Consider the following 24110-nt stretch of genomic DNA (forward strand, 5'->3'; position numbering starts at 1 on the left):
CTAGGTTCAATACCACGAACCAAATACCTAGGGTCAATACCACAGACCAAATACCTCAGACCAAAACCTAGGTTTTCCAATCATGTACGCGCTTTTCTTTCTGTGGGAGTGCATGTATACGTATATGCTCTTTTTGTTATGTGGAACAAGATGTATACACTGTTTTGACTAAGTGGACCAGTGTGTATCAACTTTTTCCTTTACCTTCTTTATTCTGATTAGTAGACCTTAGTTCCATCTTCCTGTTCTTCTATACCATTGCCCTGTAACCTCTGAATATACCTATTGTACTGTGAGTTTCCTTTTACGAAAACTGAATTGACCTGTAAGTGAGTTGCCATCAAGGACACAACTTGTATCATAATGCCAACATGGGACAGGTGAAACAGATTGGTTCACGAGTTAAGAACCTGTATGCTCTTAAGGTTCAAGATGCATGCAAAGCCTTGAGGAGCAAGGCAAATGTTAGAGACTTGGTGGTTGAGAGGGAGAGTAAATTACCTCTCAACATACAGCCCCAGAAGAAGTCTCAAACAATTATGGAAGAGCCACAATTGGAGATGCTAAGGGGAGACCGAATGGAGGCAGCTACTCATGTAGAGACCTACATTAAGGGGAAATTTCGAGCCAAGTCAGCATACGGATCACATGCAGCCATACCTCCAAGTGTGAGGTGGGGCGATGTGAAGTGATAGTCTCAAGAAGGTTGAAATTGGGCAGGGTCAATTGAGAGGTTTTATCTCATGGATCGTACCTTGCTACGGGAGCCCAAAGTACTTAGTGGCGGGAGGAATTAGTGGGATTGATGCAGTCAGAGATCAAAGTGACAGAGGCTAGAGCAGTCGATACTGAAGAGTGCAGAGAAGGGCTGAAAATAGTGCAGAAAGGCAAAGTCAGTAGAAGCGCATAGTTTTCAGTTGAGAGAGGCAATAACAGTCAGAGACTTTGATGACAAATGCATCATACTAATTCAGGTTGGATGTTTTTTTGTTTCTGGAGTTGCTGGAGCAACAACACTAGAGAGAAGTGTTGCATGCAGAACATTCCAAAGGTTCAGGATCAAGATCGAGTTGAATTCCTTTCTTTTTGAGAGGGAGTGTTGAGAATAGCAACAAGAAATGCTAAAAATAACATTCAGAATATTCCAATTTTAATTTGTCCTTGAATTAAAATTGAGAATTAAAATTCGAATTTAGTCTCACAAGCTGCTTGAAAAATAATTAATTAATTCATCTTGGATAAATTAGATGGAGAAATTCAAGCTAGAAGTCTTTGTGAATTCATGCAACAGTTATCCCTTAAATTAAGGTGATTATCCCTTAATTAAGGAGATTATCCATTAATTAAGGAGATAAGGTTGAGTTATATTTGAGTTGTAATTAGTTAGCTCAGTTAACTGAGTTATGTCCAGTTAAATTAGTTCCAAAAAGTTTGAGGAACTAATTTTGAGTTCAGTCAGTTAATGCATGCATGCATCCAACTAGTGTACTCCAAATCACTAAAGATTCTCTCATTAGTAACTTGTGCATGTCTATTTAGAGAAATACCTAGTTAAGCTAAATGTCAAGGACATGTTACTATCAGTTGCATGAGTTTTCCTATAAAGGAAACTCATCCATATAGAAGGAACAAGGTTCCTTTAGGATTGCGCAGTTTTACAAGGTGTGAGATCAGTGTTACACTTGGTAATAGTAGGATCATTGAGGAGAAATAACACAAGGAAATAGGAGGCTTGGAGGGCTAAGGAGAAGGTTTGTGAGAAGCCTTGTTTGCCTGTGAGCATCCAGGAGGATTGTACTGAGAGATGACTAGCTGTGAGAGCTAAAGCTATGTGTAATCCTGAGATATTTCCACCTTGTATGATAACACAGATAGTGGCGTTTTTAGCTGAGGCTTTCCCCAGAGTATTCTTCTATGTTTCATGTGCATTGATTCTTCTTCTAGTTATATGTGTTCTACTCGATCTTGCTTAAATCTATTAAGCTTCCGTAAGTTTGATTGTAGAAGTACATTAAAGTATTGTGCTTTAGTTATATTTCATTATCAGGTTAATCTACAGTGAGAATTTCTACAGTCCAAAGACCTTTGTTGCTTCTGGAGTCCAATAAAATGCATATTCCTTCAGTAATTTTGTTAGAGGTGCTGCTATTCTCCCATAATTTTTAACAAGCTTGCAATAATACCCTGTCAACCCAAGAAATCCATGCAAATTCTTTATGGGTGTGGGGATTTTCCATTCCTTAATGGATTTAATTTTACTAGGGTCTACCTTAATACCTTCATGAGATACAATATGACCTAGATATTCTGCCTCTTGTACTCAAAGAAACATTTGGAGGCTTTTGCATATAATTATTTCTCCTCCAATATTTTGAGCACCCTGTCAACATGTTGAACATGATCCTTCCAAGACTTACTGTAGATTATTGTATCATAAAAAAATACTAACACAACTTTTCTAAGGAAGGGTTTGAAAATGGAATTCATCAAACCTTGAAATATAGAAGGTGCATTGGTAAGTCCAAAAGGCATCACCAAAAATTCATAATGACCCTCAAGAGTTCTAAATGTTGTTTTTGGAATGTCTTTGGTCTTCATTCTGATTTGATGATACACTGAATGAAGATCCAACTTGGTGAAGTAAATTGCTCCATGTAATTCATCCAACAATTCATCAATGACAAGAATAGGAAATTTATATTTAATATTAATCTTTTTGAGATCCCTATAATCTGGACACATGCACCATGATCCATCCTTCTTGTGCACTAATACTACTGGAGCAGAGAAAGAACATTGACTAGGTTGAATTATACCAGCCTCTAGCATTTATGCAACCATATGTTCAATTTCACTCTTTTGGGCATATGGATATCTGTAAGGCCTAATGTTTGGAGGAACACTTCCTAGAATCAAATGAATAGCATGATAATTATCATGAATAGGTGGGAGGCCTTTGGGAGTGTCAAATATCTTGGAATGATTGTCCAATTCTTTTGGAGATATGAAGAAATAGATGATTTCGATGTGGGAAGATCTAGTGAACATAATTGTGCCATTACGCCCCATTGTTATTTCTTTAGAAGGTTTGTCATGTTGTTAGAGCTTATTATCTTTCCTAGTTTCCTATGATACCCCTTAATTCAACTTTCTTTCCTTCACAAAAAATTTCAAGAAAAGTTCTTGAAAATTAAAAGCAATCGTACCCAAAGATTTTATCCATTAGACTCCTAGTACAACATCAGCACCACCCATTAGAATGGAAAGAATTGAACTATTCAATACATATTCTCCCATGGATAGATTTATATTATGGAACTTTCCAGAGAAATTTATGGTTCCTCCATTTGAAACCATCACTTGACACTCTGGTGCTAGATATAGGAAGAAATTCAATTTCTTGGCTATCTTACAATGAATAAAATAATGGGTACTACCCAAATCAATCAACACTATTACCTTTGTCTTCTTGATATGTCCTTCTATCTTGAGGGTTTGAGGAGTGGTAATTCCTTCCAATGCAATATAAGATATCTTCGAATTCATTTCTTCTTTCTCTAGGTTTGGTTCCTGGCGTATATCCTCTTCTTTTGAGGTTTCTTGTTCCTTTTCTTCCTCCTCTTCACAATCTATGTAAAATAATTTATTTTCAGCACACTTATGAACTTTACGGTATTTTCTATCACAACTGTAACAAAGAACTTTTTCACTTTTTTCTTCCGATTTTTGTGGTGTCAACCTTGTAGCTTGTGTAAGTCTAGGGGCAACAACACTTACATATTTATAGTTTGAGTGGTAGGCTTCCTTGTTGCCATAATTTTTCTTTCAATTTGTCTTGCCAACCTGAATGCCTTCTCCAATGAATCAAGTTCCCAAAGGCGAACCTCATGTTGGATATTATCCTTTAAAGTCCCTATGAACACATAAATCCTATGCTCCTCTGGAATATCATTTACCCTTATATTCAATTTTTGGAATTTCTCAATGTGCTCCACCATTGAACCCTTTTGTTTGAGATTTATCAATTGGCTAAAGAAGGTGTTTCTTTTTGTATCCTCATAATGTGATATCATTTCATCCATAAAAATTGACCAAGTGACAATTTTTTTATGAGAGCAAAGCCATTGATACCATACAAACTGATTGGGTTCCAAATATAAAGTTGCAATGCATACCTTTTGTATGTTTTGCACATTATGGAGATCGAAATATTGCTCCATCTATAGTACCCATGTTACGAGATCATTGCCATCAAACTTCTTCATATCGATATTTGAAACATGGTGAGTCTTAAATACAACATTATATTCTATGAAATCATGATTAACATTACTTTTGTTCTCATCATGAGTTTCCTCTACTACCTTTTCACCATTAGGAAGCATTTCGTGTAGCAACTTTTCCAAACCTCCTTTCAAACCTTCCATGTCTTTCTTCAAATCTTCAATGTTTTCTTTCAGTTTTGCTTCTAAACCATCCATATTAGCTTCCATATTAGCTTCCACGCCATCCATATTAGCTTCCATGCCTTTCTTTAAACCATCCATCTTAGCTTCTGTTACTTTTTGTGAGAGTGAAATTTGTTGCACTTGGTCTCGTAATTTTGATATATCATGTTGCATTTCTTCCTCTTCTTCATGAGTCATGGTAGAGCTTTTAGGTTTCTTAATAGGTGTTTCCATTTTCTTTATTCGGGGCATGAATTAATGATAATTATGATTCGTTGTTCCCTTTTAATCACTTCAAACTATTTTTTCAAACCAAACTTATGCAAATTTTAAAAACAAACTACACACCTTCTTTTGCTTTGTCGGAGCTCAATATTGAATTTGTTGTATCTTTGTAATTTCGGATCTCCAAGGTCTGAAATTTCGTCCTATAGTATCCCTGTGAGACCTCTTTCTAACCCCACCAATCTTATCAATATTGGATTCTTCAAGAAAGAGTTATGCTAAATCTTCCATGATGGCCTGATTATAGACTAGTTCAGTAGAGCAAACTTGTACGACCCACCACATGTCACGGTTTCGACCTTCGAACTTGAAAACATTACAAAAAAAACTAAAGTCCATCATGAATCTGTAACTTCTTACAAAATTTCAATCCAATGCTCAGAGAGAAAGTTATGATGAGTTTTCCAAGGTCACCTGTTTGAGATGTAATTCGGGATCCTGCAAAAACCTTAACTTCCTTGGATCATATCTCCACAAATGTAGCAAGAAAATATCTAAAATTCAGACTGGAGGTTCATCCAGATTTCGTCTGAAATGGGTTTTAATTTATGCTTCTGAGACTTCGTATAAAAATATTTATAGCGAAAATTCCACGCTGACCTGTTTGGGGCAGCGAAACCCTAAAATCCAAAGCTCTGATACGAAACGTTAAGCAACCAGCTCACAAAATAGAAGAAAAGATAGATCAAAGAATTCAAAACCAGCCTCTTCGAGGGGGAAAACTCCTTTGCATTAAACAAATGAACAATTATTTGATGATACAAATGACAAGACCTCCTTTCTATATATAGGAGTCTGAGGGGTCACAATATAATTAGAGTCGACATAACAATATTATTCTTAGGGCACAACAATAACAATAGTGGGCTTCTAAGGGGCACAATAATAATAATATGGGGACTACATGGACACAAAAATAAAATAAGGGGGTTGCACTAATAACAATAAGGGTCTACATTAGTATTATAGGGACTTAACATGTTGCATACTTTCGATAGACCCTACTACATGAAAAATGAGAAATACATGAAAAATGTGATTGCATTCACGTTTTTTCATGTATTTCTCATTTTTCGTGTAAAAAGATCCATTGAAAGTATGAAACTTGGGTACTCCTTGGATGAGGAATTAAATTTTGCATCCAACGAGTACTCCCACTCGAAATTTGAGTACTCAAAAAATGGTGAATCATCCCCAATGGTTGACATCATCACCTTGAATCCTATTGGTTCTTATAAATTTTATTTTGGTTGTACATTTTTCTTAGGAGGTCCATTTTAGACCTCAAAATTCCCCTAATGGGTTGGAGTTATATCTTATGTCCATCAATCCAGGCATGCTAGGTTTAGGGGACTAACTTGAGTCCATATGATATTTTCTTCAATTTGTAATCATGAGACACATCTTATGTGCCTCAAATCCTTGAGGTAGCACCAAGTATGCTTCTTCCTTAAGTACATCATGAAGGAATATAACTTCACATTCATCTAATAATAGTGCATCTAGTAACATAGTTATAATCCTCTACCTTCGAGAGCATATTCCTTATCACTAATCAATTTTAACTTGTTACATCTGACACTGCCACATCTTGTCATCTAGAGTGGTCCATGTATGAAGTTTTAGGGTCCTATAATATAGGTAATCAAATTCTGTCTATCCATTTATTTATTTTGAAAATTTTTTGGTGAAGTTTAGCCTATAAATTCACTAGGTATTATAGTCTAAATTATTTTTGTACTAAGCTATCAAATTTCTCAAGTCATTGAAAATATGTATGTCAAAAGAGGTCCATTAGTCTTGATTTGAATTGTAAGATCCCTAAGAGGTCATCAATGAGTTGTCATGAGTGTCTTGTCATGAGTGAATGTTGGACAAATTGATGGTAGTTGTACTAGTATTGTGCATAAATGTTGGCACTGATGTCAACTAGACTGTAAAGAATGTGTGTTATAGTGCATGGCTAAGAAGGATTCCTATGGTAGCTATCGACTTCATGTAGAGGATCATCATGGTAGGTGTGTTTTCAATTGTTCAAAGAGAAAATGAAAAGAGAATTTTGTAGTCATTTTCCAAGCATCAAAATGACTCAAACCCTATATCATATCCTCTCCATTGGAAATTTCTCTGAAAAAGATTTCCAATGGTATGTGGAATTCCAAATATGGATTTTTGGATCAAAAGATAGAGAAAGTTGAAGTTTTTCTCCTCCAAACCAAAAAATAAAGGAAAAGCATGAATTTTTTTTAAGTTTGGGTATTTTCCTTCTCCCCCATGTCAGCTCGTTACAACATCAGAGAATTTATGATGTTTTCATATCAGAAGGATACATAAGAGGCACATTAGAGGAAACATATGATATCAACAATCAGAGATCTGGGGCAGTCGGAGATCAGTGATCGAAGGTCCAGTGCACATCGTAGCATTGAGCAGAATCGATGAATCAACAATCACAACAATAGAGGACTATGGTGAGTCAGTGATTGGTGCATCAACGGGGTCCAAGGCATATCACATATCGACAATCAGCAAATCATAGGAGTGACCACATTTCAAAAGCGCGATATGCAAAGTTGTGACATGAAAATATGTTGACAGTGTTAAACCATCGGGGAAGCACCGAAATAGATTAACAAAGAAATCCGTTGCAAAACCAAAGTAGGATGGGCCCTTTTATCTCTCCTCTAGAGGGATGTGTGGCAGAATATGATTTGTTCCAATAAAGCTATGAGGCATCTAACATCAACATGATGTGGTGGTATGGTAGACACATGGCAAACATTTTTTGTGTTTTGAGTGGTCTTAATGGGGAAAGTTAGGGTGACACATGTCGCCATGCACGATGTGCTACATGGCAATTATGATGTCATATCGGTGGTTAAAAATTTGAGGTTGAGGGATATCGATGCTTTATAACCTCTACCACTTGAAAAAGTTCCGATTAGAGGGGGCTCCGATAGTGAGGTTGGCGCATGGTCACAGAGATTTAAAGAATCAAGGGTTGAAGCACTTAACAAAGGAAAATCACCCCTGAAAGGACTCTAAATGCCTTATCTGCTTAAGGCTAAGCACCAGGTCACAATCCTCGGTCATATGGCCAAGAAATGTAGAAAGGGGCTAAAATAAAAAGGGGCCAAGGAAACATCGGAACTCATTGTTTTGTAACATCTTTTAGTTAAAAAATCCCGATGAAGTAAAGGCTCTGAAGTGGCATCATGGAAGTATTACAGGGCATAAATCACTCTGGTAGTGTAATATAGGGAAGGTAAGAAGATGAATGGATCTACAACTGCAAGGAGCAAAGCATAAGAGGTCAAGGAATATTAGTGAAACAATAAAGCAGAAAATTATCCAATAAGACCATGCAGAAGTGTCAACAAATGTATGAGTCGACAACTATTGAATCACAGGAAAAGAGGGATGGTAGTTGGAATAAACAATCAACAAACTGATGTGAAAACAACTACAACCACTCCATATTTAAGCGTAGAGGATTAACATTAATAAAACAATTTCCAGTTTTAAAGGCTAAAGATTTTCCAGCAAAATTGAAGGAGAATGAAGGATCAATTGCAGATGGATTTGTTATGATAGCAAAAATGCTAAAACTACAATTAGGGACCTGTTCTATTTTCAAGGGAAGCAGTTGACCAGATATTTATTTGGCCTAAATGCAAGCATATTTTCCTATAGTTATTCTAGGATATACATAATATTTTCTAAGTTTATCTTTTGCATACATGAACTTGAGAGATATTTAAAATATATTTGTTTATGTAATTATGTGATGATTATTATTTTGTAAAACTGTTATGTAAAGCACTATATATACAGTTTATGAATATGTAAAAATAGTTGGAACTTGTATGAAGAAAAGAGTTGTACATTGATGTAAGTTTTGAATTGTACTCAAAGTGATCAATTTATAGAAATACAGAGAAATTTTGTTCCAGGATTCTTGTGTCAAGCAATTGGTGATGTGTTTTTTCATGTAATATTGTTTATTTTCCTCAATTTCCATATGTTTTTCCCTCATTGTTGCAAGAAGATTAAGAGCTGAATTTTCTTAAGTGTACTCTGCTTTGGCTTGTTAACAATATCAATGTTTTCTTCTGAGATTTAAGTATCGAATTCATTTGTGTATGCTCTATATCTAAATTGATCCTAAAATATGATTCATCTCATTCACACCATAACTATCTTAAAGGATCCAAGAGTTTGTCTTCCTCGCCTTGTTACATTTCCTCTGTCATTTTTTCAATTGATTACTCAAAATATTATGAATCCATGCCCAATGGACTTTTCCAGCATCTTTCAACCAAACTTTTGAAAACCCAACTCAAACTTAAATAACTAGCCTAAAATCTGAAGCATAAATCTAAATCATACAGATAGATTCCTCTCTAGACCTAGAAGGGCTAGATCCCGGCTTTAAAAGTGGTTTTGTGGTTACCTTTACAAGTTTCCTCCTCAATCTAGGAAAATTACGGAGTGATAACATGAAGGACATATCACTTCTCATCTAGGAATTGTCCTCAATCATAAATATCATCCTAAGAGACATGATCTTTCCTTCAAGGTATGAGCTATTGTCCATTTATCAAGTGCCACTCTAATCACGGGATGGCTCAACGTTCTTCTCAATCTCGATATAAAGACTTGGTAATCACATTCATCATATGTACCTATTGATCCCAGAATAAGAGAAATAACAACAATAGCAATATTAAATAAACATAATGAAATGCTACCTGATGATGAGGTAGGATTGTCTTCCTTTTCCTAAATATGAGAGTGGTTTATTCATTACCTTGCATCAGCTCCCTCTAAGAGCTAACTCTTCTTGCAATGCTCTACATATTGATGATACTTAAGAAGGATATGCTTTCCTTTATCACATCCTTATCAAAGAAATTTCACTGGAATTCAAATATTCATGCAGGAAGAATAAACATTAATCTAAATAATAGCAGTGTCATAAATAAATAGCACAGCTCTTGAGAGTACTTATCTTTAACGAGGATTATAGGAAGTGATTAGCTCCCTCTTGATCCTACACCACAAACCATCAACCATATATCAATGTCATCTTCAAAATAAATGCATCTTCTTGAGTACCACTTGTATTCTCATTCCAAATCCTTCCAATTCTAACTATCAATTTACAAGATGATCATTGGATCTGCATCATACCATCTCCTATTGGGAGACTATCCCATATAGGGTTTCTTTCAAAAATGATTGAATGACTCAATGAATTCTCATGAATCATAAACAAACTATGGTTGCAATATTGTAGAGTTTGTGCCTTTTTCCAAATGAAGACCACTCGTAGGGTTTCTCCCAAAACATAGCTTCTATTTGCAAGAACAAAAGGCTTCCTAGAATTTCCTTCAAACCCTAGCATTCTTTTAGGTCTCAAACATCTTCATCTCTTTGACTCCTCTTGATCCATCATAGGTGTCTTCACGAGGGTGATCTCAATGAATTTTCTTCAACCCAACTTTGATACCATGTTAATTTTTAGGGCTAGATTGTTTTATGTTGTAGATAATTTCATTTTTAAAATTTTCAACATTTTCACATTACATTTACCCCATAACATCATATCATCATTAGGAACTATATAAAGAGAACAAAAACATCAACAATGTAGCAAAATAGTAAAGTACATTAGAATAAAAGCATACACAATAGAGAAACAAGGATTTTGGTCAGAGACCAGGGAAAAAACCTACAAGGTGGAAACCCAAAAATATTCTTCTTCTATTATATATTCATTGAATTTTCAGTTGAGATATAAAGTAAAATATCATTAGACTTGAGTCTTCCATCATTAACAACACTAGGCCACCTAGGGTTAGTCCAACAATAGACAAGATTATTAGAAAAGCATGAACATGCCTTCATATCACACTATCACAAGAGCACAATATACATCAATGTCACTATCATTGTCCTAGGGGTTCTTCCATCATTGTCACATTTGTCTTAGAGGCAATGTTACACATCACTCTCATAGTGACATTGTCAGAAATGTCATATCATTATCATAAGGTAATGTCACAAGGAACTCTTACAACTATCATAGGGCACTGCCATACTAGGTCTTTGTAATATTGAATATCACTGTCATATCAAGGTCATGTGCATGTCAAGGTCACTACATACAAGTATCATACAGTTATGAGGATTTCCATTGTCACATGTAACACTACCATCATATATAACTGCCACATCCTAAGGTTCTTATCAAACGTTACTGTCAAAATTATCTTATCCCTTATCACTATCATTTTCATTGTCAAGAGTGCAAACATGAGAGCCATAAATATTGTCAAGTGAACATATAATCTTGCCAAGTATCATCACCATTCATCACTGTAAATGTATGATGTCATTGTCCATTCATCAATTGCAAGGTACATAAATTCTAGCCACAAAGATACTATTGCAAACCACATATATTAAACATGTGAACATTTGAGATATTAATGTGAGCCACAAAGATTATTATCATCCACAACAAATGCAAGTTACCACAAGTAATGTGAATTACCAAGAATTATGTGAGCCATGTTAAATGATGTGAGCCATATATGAATGATACAAACCACTGTAATCAAGAGTGAGCCACTGTAATTCATGAGCCACATAGATCACTGTAATGGGAGTCTAATGTGAGCCTTAGAGCCAATATCATGCAAGCCTTAGAGCCACTATTTATGCGAACCTAATGTGGCCTCACAACCATTGTTATGTTAGCCTCAGAGCAATTATTATGCAAGCCTAATGCGAGCCTTAGAGCCACTATTTTGTGAGCCTAATGTGATCCCTAGAGCCACTATAATGTGAGCCTCAAAGCCACTATTATGTGAGCTTCAGAGCCAATGTTATGCGAGCTTCAAAGCCACTATTATGCAAGCCATGGATGCACTGTTATGCGAGCCATAGAGTAGATGAGAGCTACCACAAAATTTAAGAGCCATTGTAATGTTGAGGGCCATATAACATGATGCAAACCATTGTGTAAAATTTAGAGTAAATAGAATGAACCACAAAGATCACGTTACAAAGAATAGTGAGACGCTTATACAAATGTGAGTCTCTGAAATGTGAGCCACAAAGATGTTAATGTGAGCCTCAAAGCATATCAAATCAATGCCCAGAATGCTGGAGGATCGATGTAAATTTATAGCTTTTTCATGTGTGAAAGGACACGTCCCTTAGGGGCAGGAAAACTTATAAATTTTGAGGTCGACTTATAAAAAGAGGGAAAACTTCACTTCAAAATCACTTTCAATAATATTTAAATATATTTATCTTCCATGATTGCTTGCCCAAATTATTAATGATGGGAGTGCAAATAATAATAATTTCCTTATCCAATTTTCAAATCTTGTGGGGCAAGATTCACTTTCCTTTGGGTTGTTAGGTTCCTATGGGGAAATTTATCCCATAGTTTCCCCAATTTTTAACAATCCCTTTTAGCTAGGGAGGAATTTCCATATGCATCATTAATCTCATCTCGGATGTACATGTTTGCTACATCATGTCTCATCTCATCTCATCTCATAGAAGAAGAATAATCCACAACTGATGGTAGGGGAGATCAATTTACCACAAGGGTAGTGATCCTCTCAACCCTATTGGTCTCCAAGTCAAGCTTCATGACCTTCATCTCAGTTGCATCAACAAGACATCCATCTCATCACATCTCATCTCAACTTGACTCCTCTGATTATCAACTGAACTATAATGCCTCAATCTAAAGAAGAAGAATCATCATAGGGGAGTGTTGTGGAAAAACAACCCCCCATTTTTATATTGTTATCTTCATAATAATAATGGAGACACTATATAAATTTTGGTCATTTCACTTCCTTCATGCTTTTATTTGTTACTTTTGTGAGATTTTTATTTTTCTCAATTTTCACGTTTGATCACTTCATTGTGTCTGGTTTCTTGCCAGCGTCCCAATAACTCTAATTTTGTTGAGTTTGGATTTACGATTTGAAAATAACGCTTCTTCAAAGTTTAAATGATTTTAACTTTCTAAACTTAAAATATTAAAAAAATATATTCTACTTTACTTTATAAATATTATTATTTAATTAATTTACATTAATTTAATTAATTATAATTTATTAAATTAATTTATAAATAATAATATTTTATTTAATTAATCTAAATTAATTATAAATTATATAATTAATTTATAAATAATATTATTTTATAAACCATACCATACAATTATATATATAATTTAAAAATAAATATTTATTACATCACACTTACCTCATCCTGCTTCCTGCAACTCAAATGTTTTATTTTGCAAGCATTTCATTCCTCCAGAAGCCTATCCTCGGAATAGATAAATTGAAAATATTTGAGTGGGAGAAAACCCACACTCCACGTATGGGCCTCCACCCATTCCTTCACAGTGATTCCCTAAGTCTTCCCACCTATACCTATACCTCCTCTCCTCTCCTCCCATATCATTTCCAACATATACCATTATGTGATATTCAAATTTCACGTGAAAGCTTTGGTTTATACTTGTAATTATTAAATAATTGAAATTTGTTTTAGTTTTTTTAATTTTAAGTTTTATTAATAATTTTAGAATTATTAAATTAATATTATTACTAGTTTTAAAATTATTAAATTAATAAAACTTTAAAATAATATTAAAAAAAAGAGGAAATCAATAATTAGGTAGAAATTTTGTTATGACATTGAATTTTTTTTAGCATTTTGACACAGATTTTGGAGGGCTTTATTTTGAGTTTAACTCATTTAAATGAGGTTCATAATAGCTCATTGGAAAGATAGAATTGTGAAGAATAATATGACAGCAACAAACCAACCATATTCATTTAATATACCTAAAATTTAGCAGAAGATGGAGCTACAAAATTGTAACAAAAATTATTTTTGGAAATTTGTTTTAAAACAAATTTCATTTACCAAAACTTTTGTTTTTGCAAATTGGTTTGAAGGTAGCCATCTTGAGCCATAGAATTTTTGACAATGATCAACGGGAAGCATGTTTTTCTTTTAATTTATTTATTTTGATTTTAATTTGAGACTTTGCTTTCCTAATTTTGGTATTTTGATTTTAATTAGCAAATCCATTCATGTTATTTTAGTTATTTTATCGGTTTTTACAGTATAGTTGTTTGAGAGTTTGAAGCTAAGGTATTTTGGAGCATTGGTATTGCACTATACACAGAGAAAAAGAAGGTTTCAAGTTCCAAATTTGATGGATCTTAACCAATTCCAACAACTCTCCATTTTTGGAGATTTTTGTAAATTATTAAATATCAATTTTGAGGAGGAAAAGGTTCCTCTTCTCTGTAACTTAGAAGTTCTAGGCACTTTTGTAATGAGAATTTGAGTTGCAGATAGCGAGGAAAACTCATACCTGTGTTCTTGGGGTTTTCTTTTCGAGATCTAGAATGTCTTACAGTCAAAGAGTATACACTTTTGTAATTCTTCTTCCTACTAGCAGTGCTGATCATTTTGAAAGGATTCTTAGATATCTATGGAGAAATAGAGAAATGGATAAGGTTTTATTGTGTTAGGTCCCTATACTACTAGTGTAGCCCCCTTATTGTTATTGTTGTGCCCATGTAATCCCCATATTGTTATTATTGTGCCCCATAGAAGCCCACTATTGTTATTTTTGTGTCATTACATTATTATTGTTATGTAGACTCTGATTATATTGTGACCCCTTATACTCCTATATATAGAAAGGAGGACTTGTCATTTGAATAATCTAAGAATTTTTCATTTATGTAATGTAAAGGAGGTTTCCCCCTCGAAGAGGTTAAGTTTTAAGTCGTTGATCTACATTTTCTTCTATTTTGTGAGCTGATTACATAACATTTGGTATTAGAGCTTTGGATTCTAGGGTTTCGTTGCTGCAAATAGGTCATCGTGGAATTTTTGCTATAAATTTTTTTCTACGAAGGTTCAAAAGCTGAAATTTTTACCACAAGGATCTGAAATCCTGATGAACTTCATGTAAAAATTTCAAATCTTCGTTCACTATAGTTTTGGATATATTATCCAAATAAGTTAGGGTTTTTGCATGCTCCAGAATTTCGTCTCAAATAGGTCACCTTGGGAAAATCGTCATCTCTTCCTCTACGAGCGTCGAATTTAAATTTCATAAAAAGTGATCGAAATTTCACGAATTGTAGTATCTTTTGTATCATTTTCAGGGTCAAAGGTCAAAATATTGATATGTGGCACTCCGTACAATTTCGCTCTATGGAACCAGTCCATAATCAGGTCATCGTGGGATATTGGACATAACTTTACCTTGAAGAATCCAAATTTGGTCTGAATTACGGAATTGGAAAGAAGACTCAGATGGATACCATAGGACCAAATTTCAGACCTTGGAGATCTAAATTTATAGAGATACAACGGATTCAATATCGAGCTCCTACAAAACAAGAAAAAGGTGTGTATTTTTTTAGAATTTGCAAAAGTTTTGTTTGAAAAGTCAATTTGAAGTGATTCGAGGGGCATAGTGAAACAAAAATATCTTCATTTGATCCCAAAATGACATGAAGCAAGAAAATGAAAACACATAGTAAGCAACCAGAAAGCTCTACTATGGCGCACGAAGAAGAGGAATAAATGCAACATGATATATCAAAATTACGAGACCAAGTGCAAAAAATTTTGCTTCTTCAAAGAGTAACAAAAAATGAAATGGAAGCTAAGATGGATGGTTTGAAGAATGGTTAAAAATCATACATGGAAGGATTAAAATAAGACATGGAAGGTTTGAAGGATGGTTTTAAAGCAGACATGGAAGGTTTGAAAGAATGTTCGACAAAGTTCCTACAAGAAATGCTTCTAATGGAAAAAAGATATTTGATGAAACTAATGATGAGAACAAAAGAAATGTTAATCATGATTTTATAGACTCTAACATTTGATTGAAGACCCACCATATTTCAAAGATCGATATGAGTAATTTTGATGGAAAGGATCCGGTAACATGGATGCTATAGATGGAGCGATATTTTGATCTCCATAATGTGCAACACACACAAAAAATACACATTGCAACTCTATATTTAGAACCCAATCAATTTGTATGGTATCGATGGCTTTGTTTTCATAAACCACTTGTCACTTGGTAAATTTTTACAGAGGAAATGATAACACATTATGATGATACAAAGATCAACACCTTCTTTAGCCAATTGATAACTCTCAAAAAAAGGGTTTAATGGTGGAGTACATTGAGGACTTCCAAAAATTGAATATAAGGGTAAATGATATTCCATAGGAACTTAGGATTGATGTATTCATAGGGACTTTAAGGATAACATCCAACATTAGGTTCTCCTTTGGGAACTAGATTCATTGGAGAAGGCATTTAGGGTGGCAAGAAAAGTTAAAATAAAAATTATGGCAACAAGGAATTCTACCACTCACAACTATAACGATGGAAGTGTTGCTACTCATATCCTTCCAAAACCCACAAGGTTGAAACCACAACAATTGGAAGAAAAAAAAGCAAAAGGTATTTGTTACAATTTTATCTAAAATACATTAAAGGGCATAAGTGTGCTAAGAAGAAATTATTTTACATAGATTATGAAGAGGAGGAAGAAAAGGAACAAGAAATGTTAAAAGAAGAGGATATACACCAGGAAACAACCCTAGAAAAAGAAGAAATGAATCCAACAATATCTTGTAATGAATTGGCAGGAATTACCACTCCTCAAACTCTCAATATAGAAGGACATATCAAGAAGAAAAAGGTAATAGTGTTGATTGATTCAAGTAGTACCCATAATTTTATTCATTGCAAGATAGCCAAGGAATTGAATTGCTTCCTATATCCAACACCAAAGTGTCAAGTGATTGTTGCAAATGGAGGAACTATAAATTGCTCTGGAAAGTGCCATAATATTAAGCTAACCATGGGGGAATATGTATTGAATATTCCAATGCTTTCCATTCCAATGGGTGGTGTCGATGTTGTACTAGGAGTCCGATGGTTGCAATCTTTGTGTACGATAGCTTTTATTTTTTAAGAAATTTTCTTGAATTTTTTTTGGGAAGGAAAGGAAGTTGAATTAAGGTGTATCACAAGGAAACCAAGAAATATAATCATCTCTAATGTCATGACAAAGCTTTTAAAGAAAGAATAACGAGGTGTAATTGCACAATTATGCTCCCTAGAGATTCAAACATTGAAATCGTCTATTTCTCTAGATCTCCAAAAAGTCTTAGACAATCATTCCAAGGTATTTGAGACTCCTAAAGGCCTCCCACCTATTCATGATCATGATCATGTTATTCATTTGATTCTGGAAAGTTTTCCTCTAAACATCAGGCTTTACAGATATCCCTATGCCCAAAAGAGTGAAATTGAACGTATGGTTGCAGAAATCTTAGAGGCCAGTATAATTCAACCTAGAAAAAGTTCTTTCTCTACTCCAGTAGTATTGGTTCATAAGAAGGATGGATGATGGTGCATGTGTTTGGATTATAGGGAGCTCAATAAGCTCACTATTAAAGATAAATTTCCCATTCATGTCATTCATGAATTGTTGGATGAATTACATGGAGATATTTACTTCACCAAGTTGGATATTCATTCAGGATGTCGTCAAATTAGAATGAAGATTGAAGACATTCTGAAAACAACATTTAGAACTCATGAGGGTCATTATGAATTTTTGGTCATTCCTTTTGGCCTTACCAATGCACCTTCTACATTTCAAGGTTTGATGAATTCCATTTTCAAACACTTCCTTAGAAAAATTGTATTAGTATTTTTTGATGATATACTAATCTACAACAAGTCTTGGAAGGATCATGTTCAACATGTTGACAGGGTGCTCAAACTATTGGAGGAAAAACAATTATATGAAAAAAACCTCCAAAAGTTTCTTTGGAGTACAAGAAGTGGAATATTTGGTTCATATTGTATCTAATGAGGGTGTTAAGGTATACCCTAGAAAAATTAAATCCATTAAGGAATGGAAAATCCCCACAACTATAAAACATATTTGAGGATTTATCGGTTTGACAGGGTATTATCACAAGTTTGTTAAGAATTATGGGAGAATAACAACACCTCTAACAACATTACTTGAGAAAGATGCATTTTCTTGGACTCCAGAAGAAACTAAGGCCTTTGAACATCTTAAGGAGGCAATGTGCTAAGAACTGGTCTTAGTTACACCATACTTCACAAAAACCTTTATTGTGGAATGTGAGGTCTCAAGAAATGGAATTGGTGGTGCTTTAATGCAAGAAGGAAGACCCATTGATTTTGAAAGTCATCCAATCAAAGGAAATTATTTACATAAACCTATTTATGAGAAGGAAATGTTGGAAATACTACATGCACTAGTAATGGTCACCTTACCTAATGGGAAGACACTTCAAGGTAAAAACAGATCATGATAGTCTTAAATAGATTTTGGAACAAATATTATCTTCAGAAGAGTAGCAAAAATGGGTCATAAAGATGTTGGGTTATGACTTTTAATTCATCTTAAAAAAAGGGAAGAAAAATGTTGTTAAAGATGCACTCTCAAGAAAGAATGAGTATGTGGAAGGATTTTTGCATGCCATTTCTATTATCCAACCAGATTGGATAATTGAAGCAAGGGAAGAATGAAGAAGTGTGGATGCTCATTCAAAATTTGCAGCAAGATTCCAGTATAGCTTATACATTTAGCTGGAAAAATGATTCATTATGGTACAAAGATCACTTATATCTTTGTAAGAATTCCCAATTCAAACAAAAGATTCTTTTGGAGTTGTGCACTTCTCCTTTAGGAGGGAACTCAGGATTTTTAAAAATTTACCACAGGGTCAAGAAGGAATTTTTTTGGGAGGGCCTTAAATATGATATTCAAAATTTTATGGAAGAATGTTTGGTTTTCCAACAAAATAAAGTTGAGGAAATTAAGACATTGGGTCTGTTACAACCTTTAGCCATTCCAAGTCAATGTTAGGAGGAGGTTCCAATGGATTTTATCACACGTTTACCCAAGTCGGAAGGAAAGAGTTTCATCATGGTGGTAGTTGATAGACTTACCAAGTATACACATTTCTGTGCATAATCTCATCCATTTAAAACCAATACAGTTGCTATTGCATTTATGGAAACAGTTCAAAAGGTACATGGAAACCCAAAGATTATTGTAAGTGACAAAGATCCTATTTTCCCTGGAATTTTTTGGACAAAAGTATTTTCTTATGTGGGTACTCAGTTAGCTCATAGCTCATCATATCATCCTCAATCTGATGGGAAAAATGAGATAGTGAACAAATGTTTGAAAGGATATCTTCATTGCTTTGTATCTAATAAACAAACATAATGGTTCAATTGGTTACCTCTGGTTGAATGGTGGTATAACACTTCTTTCCATACTGTAGCAAAAATGACCCCATTTATGACACTTTATGGATATCATCCACCTTCCATCACATCATATTTAAGAGAAAATTCTAAGTTTCAAGTAGTGGAAGATCACATCGAGCATCAACAAAATGTTCTCCAACTCTTAAAGGATAACCTCACTTTGGTGCATAATTGAATGAATGAATAGGAAAATCAACATCGCAATGAAAGAAGTTTTGATGTAGGCAACTGTGTATTTTTATGGCTACAACCATACAAACAAATGTCCCTCAAGCAAGCTAATAAGGATATTAAATTATCACCCAAGTATTATGGTTTTTACAAGGTATGGCAAAATATTAGTAGTATGACATACAAATTGGAGCTTCTTGCATCTTCTCGGGTGCACCCAATTTTCCATGTTTCATGCTTAAAGAAGGTTATAGGTGAAAAGCTCCCAGTTCAAAAAATATTTCCAGAACTTGACGAGGAAGCAAAAATCATATTGGAACTAGAAGAAGTCATGGAAACAAGAACCCAATAGCAACGAAATTGATCAATTTCAAAGTATCTCATTAAGTGGATGAAATTACCTACTGAAGATTCCACATGGGAAGATGAGAATTTTATACAGAACAATCCACAACTATGCAAGCATTGAGGACAACACTTTTTTGAAGGAGAGGGGCATGTTAGGTCCCTATACTACTAGTGTAGCCCCTTATTGTTATTTTTAGTGTAGCCACCTTATTTTTATTGGTGTGCCTATGTAGTCCCAATATTGTTATTATTGTGCCCCATAGAAGCCTGCTATTGTTATTATTATGCACTTACATTATTATTTTTATGTAGGCTCTTATTATATTGTACCCCTTAGACTCGTATATATAGAAATGAGTTCTTGTCATTTGAATCATCCAAGAGTTGTTCTATATGTAATGTCAAGGAGGTATCCCCTTCGAAGAGGCTAATTTTTAAGTCATTGATCTATATTTTCTTCTATTTTGTGAGCTAGTTGCATAACATATTGATTGTATTTTCAATTATTTTTATTTGTTAATGCAAATCACATTCTTTTAATTGCAAATCTGTGTCAATTTTCTCATATTGTGCACTTTTGTTTGATATGAAGATGGTTGTCTTTTGTATTAGTTATCTAATTCATTTGTATCATGGATTTGTTGTTAATTTTCACTTTGTTTATGTGCTTGAATCATAGTTGTGAGTAACTATTTACTCAAAAAATCTATCATTTAAATCGATTTAATTGTCATCGAAATTAAGTGAACTATTTCCTACTTTTGATGACACATCAATTTTATTTTAAAATATCCATGCAAAGCATGTCATGCACTCACTATATCATTTGTTAGAAATTTTTCTATAGTATGATATTCATCATAAAAGGGGCATGCTAAATCTACATTTATTTAATCACCTTTCTCTTAGTTGGGAATAGATCTACATCTTCCTAATCGAGATATATTTATTTTTTGTCACTTGCATCTTAGAGTAGATTTGCATTTAGATGTAACTATTTCATTTTAGAAGTCCTCTTATATAGGGGAAAACTTTTATGAGGCTTGGATGAGCCCTCAATTCAGATTAAGGATTTCTTTCTTGCATGTGCACTACAAGAGGTAAATCTTATATCTCTCCCCTTGTTGATTAAAAATAAACACCATAAGTCATTAGGGAGAGAGAGGATATAATTGGACCCAATAGAACCATTTAGAACCACCAAATCAAATAGATATGGGCTTAGTTGGGGCTCTAACCGGGTGGTCTCCCTTACATGTTGATGAGGTCATTTTTGGCCATCAATGGGGAGATTAATCTTCCACCCTATATCTAATGACAATAGGTAGGATACCACTTACCATGAGAGGTAGGGATCACATTCTATCTTATTTTCTATTGATATTCCCACCTTGACCCTCAATAATCAAGTGGTAAAACACTTGCATCATTTAACTTGGGGAGGATACCCAATTTACCAGTGGTAAGGATCACACACACTGAAGTATCTTCTCACCCATTTGCAAGATGGGTGGAATTTTCAATAAGCCCACATTATGGGTAGGATGCATACTAGGGTATACTTGATCAGGTCCCAAAATTGATGGTAGGGGAGGATACCCAACTTTCCATAACTGAAAAGGATCACAAAAACCCTACAGTGGCAATAGGAAAGATACCGCCTACCATGGGAGGTAAGGATCATAGTCTATCCTATTTTCCATGAGTTACCTCAACCCCAAGATCTCTCTGGGTCCATTTCCACCTTGGGAGATCAAACAGGGGGGAAGAGCATAACTCAATGTTCTCGATCAACCGTGACCATTTCTAGATGGTTACATCCACTAATCCAAGTTGATCTCTAAAGACTAATAACTTCCCTTTCGACAAAGGCTTGGTAAGTATGTTAGCTATCCACTCACCAGTTGAAATATGATGGAGTCTTACAACTCCTCTCTCCACCATATCCCAGTTATAGTGATATCTAATATCAATATGATTGGACCATTCATAACATGAGATTCTTATAAAGTTGGATACCACTCTTAATATCATAGTATATCACAGTCGTGCACAACACATACTCAAACAACTCTCTAAATAGATTTCTCAACCACATTACCTAGGAGCTAGTCAAGCTAGAAACAATGTATTATCCCTTTGTTGTACTCAATAACCAAACTTTTATTTTTGGCTCATCCAAGAAATCAGGACACACCTCAATGAAATCAGCACCAAGATGTGTTCCTCTTGTCAACAACATTTCCAAGCTAGATAGTAAAAGTGCATCAAGAAGTCTAACAGTGTATCTTAGTCCATGATTGATAGTTTCAAGTATATATCTTAGCACATGTTTAGAAGCAACCCAATATACATGTATAGGATCTATCTGGCTCAGAGTACATAATGAAAAGCAAGGATCCATATGAATTCATGCTCATCATGGGATCCATCAAATCTGAATCTAAAGAGGAGTCTCTCTCAATTGCTTTAGTGTGATCCATCAAGCCAAGTCTCTTGACAACATACTTCTTTTGATAAGGAAGTCCTCTTCATTTCTTTGAAACTCTTCTAGTATTAAGATGTAGATCACCTAGGGCTTAGAGCTCAAATCCCTTTGGCATTAAATACTGAGATGATCTGATCTTGTCAGAAATAAATTGTTATCATATGAAATCAAATATCAAAGGCATACCTTCAAACCTGAAGAGGGGTTGGAATCTACATCAGATTTCTATTAATCCAGACATGTCAGGTCTAGGGGACTAACTTGAGTCCATGTGGACTTTCTTCAATATAGAATCATGAGTCTCATCTTATGTGTCTCAAAGCCTTGAGGTAGCTTCAAGTATGCTTAATCCTTAAGTACATCATGAAGGAAGCCAACTTCAAATACATCTGATAATAGTGCATTTGGTAATAGAAGCTACAATATTTTACCTCTAAGAGAATATTTCTTGTCGCTAATTAATTTTGACTTGCTAAGGCATCTGACATTGATGCATATTGTCATCTAGAGTGGCCCCTTCATGAAGGACATCTCACTTCTCATATTTTTCTTATCTTGGAATATCTCATTGTTACATGACAGTCTACTCCCTCTAAATGGGAAACCTCTTCAATCACATATATCTTCCTAAGAGATGGAATCCTTCCTTCAAAGTTTGAGCTCTTATCCATTTATCAAGTTCCACTATATTCATGGGATGGCTTGGTGTTCTTATTAATCTTTATATAGAGGACTTGGTCCTCACATTCGTCAGATGTACCTGTTGATCCTAGAACAATAGAAAGGGAAATAATAGAAATATTAAATAAACATAATCAAAGTCTACCTGAATTTGAGGAAGGAATGTCTTCCTTTTCCTAAATATGATAGTGTTTTCTTCATTATCCAGCACCAACTCCCTCTAAGAGCAAACTCTTCTTGCAATGCTCTACATCTTGATGACCATTAAGAAGGATATGATTTCCTTGATCACATCCTCATCCAAGAAGTTTAATTAGAATTCAAATATTCATGCAGTAAGAGTAAACGTTAATACAAAATGATAAATATAAACAAGAGCAGCGTCATAAATAAATAATGTCATTCTTGAGAGTAATTATCTTTAACAAGGATTATATGAAGTGATTAGATCCATCTTGATCATTCACCACAGACCATCAACCATATGTCAATGTCATCTTCAGAATAAATGCATCTTCTTGAGTACCACATGTATTCTCATTCTAGATCCTTCCAAGTCTGGCTATCAATGTACAAGATGATCATGAGATCTGCATCATACCATCTCCTATTGGGATACTATCCCATCTAAAGTTTTTTTCATAGGTACTTGAATGACTCAATGGCTTCTCACGGATCATAAACATGCTATGGTTCCAATATTGTAGTGCCTAGGAATTTTTCCATATGAAATCCACTCCTAGGGTTTCTCCCAAACCCTAGCTTCTATTTGTAAGAACAAAAGGCTTTCTAGGGTTTCCTTAAAACCCTAGCATTGTTTTAGGTCTCAAACATCTTCATCTCTTTCACTTTTCTTGATCCATCATAGGTGTCTTCACAGGGGTGATATGAATGAATTTTCTTCAACCCAAATCTGATATCATTTTAATTTTTAGGACTAGATTGTTCTCTGGTGTAGATAATTAGATCTTAAAACTTTTCAACATTTTCACATTACATTAATTCCATAACATCATATCACCATTAAAAATTATTTAGAGATAAAAATAACATCAACAATGTAGCAAAATATTAAAGAACACCATAAGAAAATCATACACAATAGAGACACCAAGGTTTAGGTCAGAGAGCAGGGAAAAACCCCACAAGAGGAAAAACCCAACCATATTCTTCTTCTATTAGATATTCATCATATGTGTAGCTAATATACAAAGTACAATATCATGAGACTTGAGTCTTCAATCATTAACAACATTAGGCTACCTAGGGC

The sequence above is a fragment of the Pinus tabuliformis genome, chromosome 4_2 (genome assembly GCF_031772625.1).
Source record: "Pinus tabuliformis cultivar Carrire ecotype Pingquan chromosome 4_2, CPIR1, whole genome shotgun sequence".
Taxonomy (NCBI): Eukaryota; Viridiplantae; Streptophyta; class Pinopsida; order Pinales; family Pinaceae; genus Pinus; species Pinus tabuliformis.